Below are 13,184 nucleotides of genomic sequence, written 5' to 3'. Positions count from 1 at the left end.
ACATTTATGAAACATATCTGGTATTTTGGTGTTAATTGCTAGAGATTTCTTATAAGACTTTGTGCTAACTCTAACAAAATGTGAATTCAAGTCACTGGGGAAGTGATTAAGAGTAAATTATTCTTAGTTTTAGAAACTATGATAGACAGTGTGTGTGTGTGTTAAGCCAAAGCTGATCAGGTTTCTGTCAGAAGGGTCACACAGTGCAGTTATGCTGCAGCCCTTTGCACCCCTGCTGCTGGACAGCTGCTTGACTGAGTGCTGGTGTGTAACTTAACAATAAGGGGATTGACCTGACAGAAAACATGCGCTTGGTGCTGCAGGAGACGAAGAGAAGCGGAGGAGGAAGTCACCGTTAATGCACACACACGTCTCAGCTCCAACGACCCCCCGCCTCAGAGGGAGGCGCCGCGTTCGCCTCCTCACCGCCCGGGTAAGCGGTGCTCACAGGTTCCTCGACAAGTCTGTCGGAACGTGGCCAACGTCGATCGGCTGATCTGACGAGCGATGCAAACCTCACAACATCCGAGGCAACAAACCTGGGAAATAACTGTGTGCTCTGGGAATAGCACACTGAATGTAATCACCTATAGCACAGTGTGGGGCCAGTCAGTGCATATACTGGTTCCATGAAGGTGACAGTTGTTCATGGGAGGCTTCTGGGTACTTTGTGCGTACAGTATATTAGCATTTCCACCCAGTTGCATGTTCAGGCTGCAGAAGCGTGAAGTTCAGACCTACCGTAGGTGTTAGTTTTCATCATTTAACTGTTTACACGTTAACTCACGCGACCCCTTTCACGGCAGATACATTAACGGTGCTCAGAGTTCAGGGCTTCGTGGCGCAGTGAAGTCGCGCTGCAGCTCCGGGCTACGGCGCATTGTTGCAGCTGTTGCGTCAGTCGGCGAAGCCATGAATTTACACGCTGCCGCTCCATCTGACACTCTGTACATCAAAACCTTTTCAGAAGCAGAGGGGGGAAAAAAAGCCGGTTTCACACTTTGCAAGCATCCCTCTCTTTCAGCCCTTTATGCTACACGCCTTTCACTCGCGCTCATTCTTTTCCTGGAGAAAAGTACATGAAAAGGCGGGCAGCCCAGGAGATCTTGTTTAGGTTGGTAATAAGACAGAAGACACAGATCGAGGGAGGAGACGTGAAAGGAACGGGAGCGAGGGCTTTTTCACTGATTGAACACATCTCTCACCAGATTAAGAAACCTGTGGGTTTGGCTACAGGTAAAAAAAAAATGCACAGACGGAAGAAAAGCTGCAGCTCTGACTTTGTCATAACACGTGTTTGAAATAGCTGTGGAGGCATTTGCTACAATGGAGAGGCTTTTATCTTGGAGAGAAGAGAACGTCTCGCTCCCTTTTCAAGATCATCAACCAGACTCGCGTGACTCCAGTGGATGGGTTCATCACCGGCGAACTCCGGCCCACTCACACGCACAGAAACAGGCGCGCACACGAGAGGGAGCGAGGTGCGAAGAACGAGAAGGACGACCCGGTGCCCAACGTCAAAAAACGTGTTGTTCAGCGATAGAAAAAGCTGCTGGGCCTCATTCAGCTTCTTGTTGAGAAGAAGCAGAGAAGATCGATACCACTCTCGTGTCTGTATTCTCAATTACTTCTCCCACTCCCACGTACGAGTTTTTAGCTCAGTCGATACAAGCAGAACCCTGACTAGTTTACTCACACACACACACACACACACACACACACACACACACACACACACACACACACACACACACACACACACACACACACACACACACACACACACACACACACACACACACACACAGGATGGGGTTGAAAGAACAGAACCACTAGCCCTGAGCTAATTTGAGCTAATTGTTCTAACAGACAAACCATTACGTTGGTGATACATTTTTAAAGCTATAACTTGGACAGATGTGTTTCCTGTTGCTAAGAGATCGTGAGAGATGCCGTTTCAATGGACACACGCCGCAGTGAAGCTCATTAACGCGCCGTACCGTCGGACAGGAGCATCTCAGTCAACCTGAGCGAGAACTGTGCAGCCGCTTCGCAGAGCGGCTGCTTGAGAGTCTGTGATTTATGCCCCGAAAAGTGCAAGACAGCAGAAAAAGCAGCGGCGGAGAGGAGAAGGTGTCTTAGGTTTCTCTTTTCTCATTAATCCAATGGCTGGGGCTCAGAAGGGCCACGTAAAGCTGCCGCTCACGCTGCTGATTTACACCTTCCTCTCCGGTGCCAGCTTCTGTCTCCCTGCGATGCTCGCTGTCTAAATACACCAGTTACTGACAATGTCAGCTGTCTTTTTTCCCCGTCTCCTGGCTTCAAGTCTGTCATTCTCCATGTAGCCGTTTACCTGCTTTTGCACATCTTGTCAGCCTGTAGCAGAGGGCGTCCTTTCCACTCCCCAGTTCTCCATCACACTGCACCTCTCTCTCTCTCCTTCTCTCCATCTTTCTCTCCTCTCGACTCTAAACAAAATGAGAGCGCTGCAGTAACTGCTGACCTGGGCTAATGCACGCTTTTGTAATAAAGTCCATGCATTGAAGTCATCCAGGAAATGCATAATGGTGACATTACGGTGCACGGCTCACATTCCTGCTCTCTGCAGCTCCTTACATCTATTGAACTAAAACAAGGTCTGGCATCAAATATATCCCGTAGAATAATTGGCTTTTTTCCACAGCAAAGACTGGAACAATAAAGTCCACATTTGAATGGAGTTTATTTGACATGTGTCTTAATATTTACAGTATCCTGTTTTTTAATTTATTTATCTGGCAATCAAAACGTGGTTAAGCGGAAGCAAACTCGCACACAGTCAGCCACAGTGCTTAAGCCGGCAGGTAAAAGGCGACGCCCAAGACGCTTTTATTGTGGTAATAAATCTGTCATTTCCACTTTCCTGTCGACGTTCAACATGACTTGAAAGACCCCCAACCCATCTTCTGTGAAGGACAAATCCCAGCTACAGGGGAGCTGCAGGTCATGTGTTCATCACACTCACTCACTCACCTCAGGACACTTTACAGTTGCAGATTAGTTTAAGTGCATGTGTTTTGAAGAAAGCACCTAGAGACACAGGTTCTGGACATAAGCATTGGGAAATGGTTGTTAATACCAATACTATACAGTATTAAATTGCCAAAAAGTCCAAGTGTGGACGGCCATAAAACACCAAACAAGTCTGGTGATAAAGTTTAGTCTACACACTGTGTCTCAGCTGTTTAGCACCTTTCCATTCCTTTCGAACATCTCATTAGCCCAAGGTGGGAGCAATAACCAACTAAGCTGTCTATTATCATTTATCCCAAGTCCTAAAGCGTTTAGCTTCAATTGCTCATAGTATCTAACCCCACGCTCACCGGTGTTCCCCACATATCAATGCTCAAAGCGATTTTACTGGAACAGAATGAAACCCAAAAGGAAGGAGTGACAAAAAAGACGAGTAACAAATAAAAAAGAAAAAGCAATTATATTTTAGCACTAACGAATAATTTGAAGGGCCGTCTCCCTGATGGATAATTATTCCAAAGAAAAAAAAAATAATGAAAAAAATTAATGTGTTGGAACAGGGCCAATCTCGTAAAATCTCCTTCAACCCAGTGGCTGATGGAGGAATGCAGAGTCCCATTTCGGGAGTAAATTTTAGGTCTTCAAAGGAGCACAGGGCCTGAGTGATGAAGGAAGATTATAAAAACGTCCGCGACTGGGTCTGAGCAGCGACGTGAGGAATGGACCACGATCGCGTCAACAGTTCACCATCATGTACTAGACACCAGAACAACGTCACTGGGAAAATGAACAGTCATCTGAAAATGATTCATATTTACAAATTAAAATTGGTCCAATTACGTAGTTACACTTATGCATTTTTGTGCTGAGTTTCGCGAGCACCAATTTTAACAGTTAACTTAATGATTTGTCTTTTCCTCCCAGTTAACTACTGAGCATCTGATGCGTATGTAACAACTACAAAAGCAATTAAACGATTATCAGTACAGATTAGTTCACGATGTGAGCCGAGTTGAGATGAGGAGAACCGGTACAGTCACAAACCACAGCATCACTAGAAGCAGGCGTCTGAAACGACTGCAGCAGAAAACAGTACTGCAGCTCAATCTAGTGATTAACTCCGGGTCCCAGCTAGTGTGACGTGTATAATTATAAATATATAACAAATTAGTAGCCAGGCTGTGGGCTGAACATCAGGAAGCACAGGATCCAAAGCTGATGAATGGTTAAAGCCATGGGAGCTGCACTCAACAACAAAAGGCCGGCCGAACCTGGAACGGCAGTAATGCACCCAGCGCCACAGCATCAACATCTTGTTAGGATCTTTAACAGCAAAACACGGTAAGTAGACTGCAAGCTTGCTGAGTAAATGAGGTTAAGGAAAGGCCAAGCTTGCCCCACAGGCCGATTCCCCCGGAGCTGAACGCCACTGACCTAGATTAATACCAACCACGGCAGCGCCAGGACTATTAAACACACCCCGGTTTCCTGTATCCTGCCTCTCTGTCTGTGTGTGAAATGATTCCATCTGTCAGTCTCAGCTGGGTTGTGAGAACACCGCTGCCCACACACACACACACACACACACACACACACACACACACACACACACACACACACACACACACACACACACACACACACACACACACACACACACACACACACAGTCGGCTGGGAACCGGGGCCAAGGTGGGTGTCTGGCAGCATCCAGCCTCTGGAGACAGGGGCTGTGAGAAACTCAAGGCTCAAAGATGGGGAGGGAGCTATGAGATAACGACGGTACGAGATCACGATGGTGCGCAGCAAATCACGGCAAGCAGTGTTCATTTAGCAGGGCGTGTAATTAGCTGCATGAGCGCAGAACGCAGCGTTAGGGCAGCCGGTGTCGTCTCTCGGGCCCAGACCCGATCAGAACCAAGCGCTTGTCTCTGTCCAGCCTGATAATGCTCCGTTTTCATATCGGTTTGCTTGCATTTTAAAAGATATATGTGGGGTTGTGTCACCCTGGACGCTCATGAGCAACCCGTGAGCAAGAACACACAGAAATGAAACTGGGAGGAGGGGGGAGAGACAAGACAAGGGCACAGACAGATTAGGAGCCACGGCTGATGTTCAGAGGAAAGAGAGCTTAACAGTGGAAAAAAAACATGAAGGAGAGAAGAGAAAAGGTCAGGGATGAGGTTTATCTAAGGGAGACGACGCAGACAAGTGGGTGAAAAGTGGAACAAAAAGCTACGTTATGTGAGCTATCTGAGATATTTCAGTAGTTCAGACTTCCCCTGAGGCTGAAAGGACCAGAAATCATATAACCTCGCTTCAAGTTTATCATCATTTCATTTTGCTCTGGGAGGTGAAATGAAAACGCGTCTTTTGCGGCACACTGTACACAAGATTAAAACTGAAAAGGGGGGGAGGAGGAGGGGAGGAAAACTAACAACAGCGGCGAATAATTACAACGTCACACTGAAGAATCCACACACTAGTTTTATTCCTATATTTACAGCGACTGCATGTCTGAACAGGGTGACGGCACCGCTCCCTGTCTTCGTATTCTATAGCGGCGATGCACTTTTTTTGTGTGTGTGTGTGTGTGTGTAAAGCAGCGAGTTCAGTATAGCTGTAGGTAAAACGCAGAGCTCCTGCATCAGAAAAATCCCTGACAAGGCGGTTCCAAAGAACAGGAGCTACAGCTTGGCACTAATGCACTCTGCTTTCCCCTGATGGCACAAAACATTAGAGGAAAAATGCTCAGAAGAAGAAGAAAGTAGCCGGCACTTTGAGTATGTGAGGAACAAATCTAGTTAAATAAACATTACATCTTTATTAGTTATAGTCCAATGAATATTGTAATAAATATAGTGTGTTTCGGTCAAATGTCCCAGACTCACCTGGTTTCTAAACTCACACATTCACAGGACTGAGTGGGAGGGACTGAGAAGCTGGAGCTCAGTGAAACATTAACCCACAGCAAATGCTTTTTGCTCAGGATCAGGAATCAAACATCTCCATACGGCTGAAAATCAAACACGTCTTTGTGCGAACGAGCTGACGAGTTAAAAAGCCAACCGTCCCACTGCGCTCCGGAATCCGCCTCAGGCTCCCCAAACATGGGTTACATCCATATTCATAATGGAGATAGCAAAGTGATAATACTCCATCACTCAGCTCCGCCGCTCACTTTTTTAACACTTCCATCACTGCGAGCAATGAGTTGATAATATGCCACTTTTCACCACAGACGAGTGATGAGAAGCGGGACGGCGCCTCACCCAGTTTAGCTCCTTTTACCGCAACAAGTAGATAATCGCTTTTTCTGAGCGTCGCAGCGGCCGTGCCCGCGTCCGGCGCTCACTTAAATCAGGGAGGAGTGCAGTCTCTCACTTAACAGCATGGTTTACGAGTCAAATGGCTTCATGGACATCTGCCAGGTTTCCGTGTCTGGACTCCTGCCAATATTTAAGCAAGCGAACAGCCTATCAGACGCATGAAAGGCTGCTATAGACACAGCTTCAACCCCGGACGGCAGGAGTAACTGCAGCCACTGGATTCAGTGAGTCTGCAAAAACATCTGACGCGTGACTGGACAACACTTATACCGTAGTGGAAACTATGAGAGGCGTCTCATTTGCTGTGTAAACATACATACATCTATAAAGTGTTAACTGCTAAGTGTGTTAACACGTGTTGCTGGCAAACAGGCAACGAGCTCAAAGGGTTTCATCAAAATAACGTGTACAGAAATCTGAAAAAAAGAATTATTAGTATGTATGAGAAAATCAAACTAGGCACATACCATATGAACCATGGATTATTTGCCAAGCATTATACTGCGACCTCCAGGTTTACAGCCACATACAGTAGAGGTGAGGTCACGTGAACAGCACATTATCTATAAACGCTGGTAGTCATGGCTTCCACATTATTTATTATACGTGTTGGGATGTAACAACAATGGGAAGACGGTGGATGGATGAAGCTGTAATTAAACCTGATGAATGCACATGATAACTTTAAACCCAAAATACGATCCAATCCATCTTTTATTATCTGTCTGCACCTCGACTAAAGGAGATAGAAAATATATCTGTGTTTTGAGTAAAATGGGGGTTGCAGGCTCAAATTCAATACAAATTCTTATTTAATTACATCACTAATTGCCCTGTGTTCACACTTCATAAAGCCACAGAGCAAGCAGGGCTACGAGACCAAATACCCCCCAAGAAGGTCAAAGTCCAGCGAGATCCAAGGCCGATCACTGCTAACAAAACAGCTCGTAATAAAGCCGGGACCTGACGCCTCACTACAGGGCTGCCCAGCCAAAACCCCAGGGGCCCTGTCTAATACTAGCAGCCCTCCTCGGCTACACAGCATCGGCAAGCTTGTAAAACAAGCTGTAAAAGTTTATCTGCATCATAACCACCGCGGTAATACGCCACAGATGCCAGGATTTGAAAAACAGCTTTCCCCGAGGGTTATTTTGTGGACATAAGCTTGTTCTCCACGCTCGCGTGTTAAGACAATCCTCATGGCGCCGCGAAGGGAGAAAATGTGATCGTTTATATGAAAGAAATCTCAGACTCCACATGATCAGTTAGTAAAGTGAGCTGATGCACCTTCCAGAGTCATTAGGAGCAGAGCCCCGACATACTGAAAGTGTACATACTGCAGTACTCCAGATTAAAACATCCTATTAGCCGGCACATTCGCGGAGCCATTAGCATTTAAATATGCAGGAGCTGTGCTCCTTTCAAAATGCCACTTTTACTCTGCTGCAAGGAGAGTTCTCCAGTTGTCATAAACAACTTTTTTTTTATTTTTTTTATTCAAGGACCTTTTCAAATGTCAGGGCCAATCAAACACAACACGACAGGTCTCTGGGTGGAAGGGGAAAAAAACACAGCTCAGGGCAGAGAAGAAAAGCGGACTTATCATGCATATTCATGTGGTTGGAAGGTTCAGTGACTGCTGTCTCTGAGCTGCGAGCAGTGGCAAAACAGTCTGTGTGGCAGGAGGCGGCGGAAAAAGTAATCGGTTAACCCTTTCTCTCCCGCACCATGTCCAAATGCCAATGCTGCAGGTCCGCGATGGCCAAAGCTCCGTGTGCCCACAAGTGACTGCCCAAAAGCCCAACTCCACCAGTTTTCCGGCCCTTTTCTCTCTGTCAGCAAATCCAGGCAGGAAAGTTTTCTTTGTGAAGTGGTGCTCAGCAGAAAGGCAAACAAACAGAGCCATCTCTCCACCGGCCAGGGCCCACTTCAGCGTTTTAGACATCTCTTTCAGTTTACAGCCTGCCTAACATCAGCAGGATGGATCCTCCTGACACAAGTCTATGTCAGCTGGACTGGAGGAGAGGCTGTGCTGGAGCACAATGGAAGCCTTCCTCCTCCTCCTCCTCCTCCTCCTCATGCTGCCGCTCTCATGAGATGCTGAGAGGAGAGCAGGAGAGGGGAAATAAAGAGGGAATAAACCACAGTGCATTTGCTTGCGGTGTGTGTGTGTGTGTGTGTGTGTGTGTGTGTGTGTGTGTGTGTGTGTGTGTGTGTGTGTGTGTGTGTGTGTGTGTGTGTGTGTGTGTGTGTGTGTGTGTGTAAGTAATCCTCTCCAGGAAAGTTCAGCAGCTTTACACAGAGTGAGCCCCACTGCTATCTTCCTCTCTATCTGTTCCTATCGCTCCCCTCCACTTCCTGCCTCTCTTCATTAGTCTCTCTCTCTATTTTCAGCGAGACACAGTCATCCAGGAGGACATTATTAGCCGTCAGCGCTAACAACCAGCGTAGCAGCAGCGACAGCGGCGGCGGCGGCAGAGTCGGTTTCATAACAATGCTCACAGAAAGCCTCCTCTCTGCCCCAGCGAGAGGAGCAGGCAGTCAGGACAGCCTGCTGCGTGCAGATGGTGCTTTGTCTCTGCTAGTTCCTGCAAAAAAAGTGACACGCAGACGCGAACGTGAGCGCACATAGTTGGAAGACGGTGCCGCTATTCATTCCTAATTCTCTGTGGTCTGCATGAAAGTTAATGGCAGGTGTTTAAAGCGGCGGCAGTGCCAAGAGAGGGAGGGGAGGTGAGTGGGAGAAGATCAACTTCTCTTTTTCCTCCCCTGCTGGCGCGCGCACACACACACACACACACACACACACACACACACACACACACACACACACACACACACACACACACACACACACACACACACACACGCGCGACGTGTGCATTACATCGCTATTAGATCGCCAAAGTACACCCCTTCATCCATCCTCATCCTCCCCCTCCTCACTCCATCTATCATGTCTGTGTAGTTGAGAGCAATTAGGACTTCTCTGGAGGAAAATGGCCAGTCATTAAGGAGGAGCAGGGGCTCCACAGTGTGATGCTTTACACCAGGTGGGAGGCTATTAGAGAGCCAAGTGGTGTGAGCAAACCACCCTGGTCATAAATACAGGAAAGAGTAAACATCCTCCACCCGTTTCCCCACTGCTGCAAAAAAAGCGTCCACCAATCACATCAACCGCAACCTACTGCATCCACTGAGTATAATATTACAATGATTATCGTTTTAGCACGGGTGTTAATAACAACCCTGCCTTCAAGTGTCCGTGTTAACTATGACAGTGAGCGGATGAACAACGAGGACCATAAGAGAGAAGGAGCAGTAATTCATTATTTAACACAGGCCTATCGACATGTTAATCACCACACATTAAATATCCTTGATTATTCATCGCTTTCTCATAAACACTGACTTAAATGTTCATAATATATATATATATATATTTATTTCAGTTTTACTTCAAAGCTGCACAGAGCTGAGTGTTCAGTACTGTACAAGGCTCACAGCCATTAAACTCCGGATGCAGCAGTGGAACTCGTTCAGTTAATCACTGGAGCTAATATTTAAAATTTGGCAACAAAAGTCGGGCTATGATATCGTGTTTGATTGTTTCAATTAAAAAGAGTTGTGTTGTGTTCAAATACAGCAGCGGACTACAATTTGCTTGGCTTGTGGACGCCACGCCAGCTGAACGGGGACCCGCTATTAAATACATTATGCTGAGCTGGCGACGCTCACGGGCGAGCGCGGAGGACGCCAGTGCTGCGAAAACAGCTGCGAGAGCAGGAGACGCGGCTCTGGCTGCACGGGAGGCGAGGCCTGAGGCCCACCAGAACCCCCCCCCCCCCCCCCCCCCCCCCCCCCCAACCCCACCCCACCCAGACACGGAGGCAGAGGAACCCGCTATCTCCTGGGCGCAGCCAGTAAACAGGCCTTATCTGAGGAGAATCACACACCTGCTGCCACTCTAGCAAAACTGTCCTTCACAACCACAAACAACAAAAAAAAGTACAACAGACCCACAATGCCGGACTTCATTAATTCATGGATAGTGAAACAATGATACTAAACACAACAGTGTGGAAGTATGGGATGTTTTTAAAACTTTTTCCTCATCCCACAGTTTTTCATTTGCCAAATGCACCACTTCACAGCACAACCTTTGTTGTCAACATCAAAGCCTTGTGCAATCTGACGATTGAGTTTTAAGAGACAACAATGTTCCAGATTCATAAATTCTATCATGAGACTATGACTCTCGCATAAAGCTAATTGGACAAAGCCGACTGAACGTCTGAAAAACAAAACCAGGTGATCCGTAATGACACAACAAAAGAAATAAATGAATCACCCGCGCGTCAAAACGCCTGCGATAGAAATCCTGAACCCTCCTGGTGCAGTGATTTAGCACAAGCAGCGTGCGTGAGTGAAACCACTGTACTTACTGTATGTCTCCATCCCCATGCAGATGGCACAGTGTAATTTCACACCCATCACCTCCTCTCCACAATGCACAGCACAGTCACATGACAGTGAAATCCTCTCGCACAAACTCCTGTGGGAACTTTTAGAGGCCGTTAGTGGCCCCGGCCATTATGGGAATTCTCAGAAGAGTTCACGAGAGCTATTCCAGCAGCGTCCAAATTACTGTGTTAAATGGACTATTAGGCTCCGAGAATATGATCAACCAATTGTAATTGCTTTGCTTCTGTGACTTCAAAACAGGCAGATTATTATTTTTCCCCCCCCGCTTCCTGTTGCTGTGCTTCGAGCTCGTCCTCTTCACAAAGTCACGGTGTCGGACAGAGAGAAAGAAAACAGAGGCATCCTCCCCTCCTGCTTGGGCACACGCGCACCCCCCCCCCCCCACTCACCTCCTCGCCCTCCGACGCCTCGTGAACCAGCAGAAGCACAGAAATGAGTCCCGGCACGAGCCGTGTCGCGCCGCAGATCCGCCGTGTACCGCGGCGTTCCCTACAAGCACAAATCATGTTCATAATCACACTACACTGACTTCACCGGTCACAGGGGAATATCTGCTGAGGCGAATGAGACTCCTGCACGCGCAGGCAGCCACGCCGCCCCACCGCCATCACCATCAAGCACAGGAAATATTATCATAAATATTAGAGATTCTCATTTGCATTTCGCTACTGGGATGAATCAAAGGGGCCGAGCCGCGTCCACCGTGGTGCGTTTGCCCTGGGAGGCCCCGCGCTCACATCGGAACGCACGTGAGAGGAAGTGCAACCCCCTCCCCTTCAACAGGCACGGCCGACGAGGGGAGGGACAGCGTGAGGCCAACATGGAGGGCGGTGGGAATCCCAGGGAGATCAGGAGGCGGATCTGTTGCACCACCGCCTAGCTGCTCCGGGTTGAAGGTGCGAACACTGCCCACGGGCCGCGGCGAAGGGCCGATCAGATGTTGCAGGCGGGGTGTTTCCAAAGCAAACATTTGGCGGTGGAAGGGTGCGGGTCGCAGCCTGCATATCATTAGCACAGCCCCCCGCCCTCCTGCAGAAAGGCTCCACTAAGTTCCACTGCCTGTTGTGACAATGCCCACAGGGGGAGAGCAGATGTCCGTTGCCAGCAGCACATCTGCATACAGCCTCAATCCCCACCCCTTCAGCGGCCAGACAATGGGGCCACCCTCCTCCTCCTCCTCCTCCTCCTCCTCCTCCACTTGAAGCTTTCTTCCACTGGAGCCTCCAAATGCGGTAAAAATAAAAAATAAAATGAAAGAGGAAGAAGAGGGAGAGTGGAGCGAGTTGTATTTTTAACTAAACAGTGCCCGTCGAAAAGCCACGGTGCAAAGGCTGTTATTAAAGTGAGCAGGTGCGCACAGAGGCGCCTGATTGGCTCACTAATTAAGCTCTCATTGATTAATAGGCCACGGATCACAGGTTCAAACTGGACTTGACCGTTATGTTACGTGTGGCCGCAAAATACTACAACTTCACATAAACACGCTCGCAGCAAACTTTTCATCCCACTCCTAAAGTGGACACACAAACACACATTTCATCTAAATTCCAACGTGCTGCAACAAAAAAGGTTACAACGTATCGTAGTTGGACGCGTGGCGCGTGCGGCTCATTAGGGTTTTAGCACATCGCATCGCAGCGCAGCGCAGCGGAGCTCACGTCTGCACCCGCCCAGCCTCGGCTCCGCTCGCTGATGGCGCAGGGACACACGGACCGCGACGCGAGTGTCGCTTTCTCAACTACACACTGGAAACACACACACACACACACACACACACCAACGCCGCCTTCGCAGGCGTCTTTGAATCCTACCTCGAGTGGACGTTCACTGAGAGTTCACGCGTCGGCTTCGCGGGCTCCACAAATAGCATCGCAGGCTGCGCATTTCAGATTCGCTCGTTATCGCGGATTTGGATAATGATCCACCTTTGGATGACATGAAAACTTAATCCCGGACGCGGCGGGGCGATCTCCGGCGCCCGGTGTCGTTTGTGGCGGGGGCGGGGGGTGGGGGCGAAGTGGCCTCGTTCGCTCGGTGTGGCTGCTTCTCCTGCTGTTTACTCACACGCTTCATAAACACTCCTGTTCGTTTCCTCCTGCCAGAATTGAGAGGTGTGTTTCAGTTTGCTTTCCCTTTTTTCCTCTCGTGTTTTTTTTTCTGAGTGAGGCGGAGCCTTTGCCCACTGCTCTCTCTCTCTCTCTTTCTCTCTCTCTCTCACACACACACACACACACACACACACACACACACACACACACACACACACACACACACACACACACACACACACACACTTGAGACACTTCTTGCAGTTGATGGAGATGGGACAGTGGGAATTTTCGAGAAACGCGATCTGCG

The 13,184-nt window shown here is 48.3% G+C and overlaps 1 protein-coding gene across 1 annotated transcript in view; it reads right to left on the bottom strand.

The window, feature by feature from the left end:
- ctbp2a (C-terminal binding protein 2a) overlaps positions 1-12,948 on the bottom strand; it is a 44,426-nt gene extending 31,478 nt beyond the window's left edge. Inside the window, exon 1 of the mRNA XM_029126968.3 lies at positions 12,638-12,948. The gene's annotated coding sequence lies outside the window, so the exon portion shown is untranslated. The remainder of the gene's footprint in view (positions 1-12,637) is intronic.
- Positions 12,949-13,184: the final 236 nt, after the last annotated feature.

The sequence above is a fragment of the Betta splendens genome, chromosome 15, assembly GCF_900634795.4.
Source record: "Betta splendens chromosome 15, fBetSpl5.4, whole genome shotgun sequence".
Taxonomy (NCBI): domain Eukaryota; kingdom Metazoa; phylum Chordata; class Actinopteri; order Anabantiformes; family Osphronemidae; genus Betta; species Betta splendens.
Note: the sequence above shows the minus strand (reverse complement) of the source record. Positions and strands in the feature narration are given on the sequence as shown.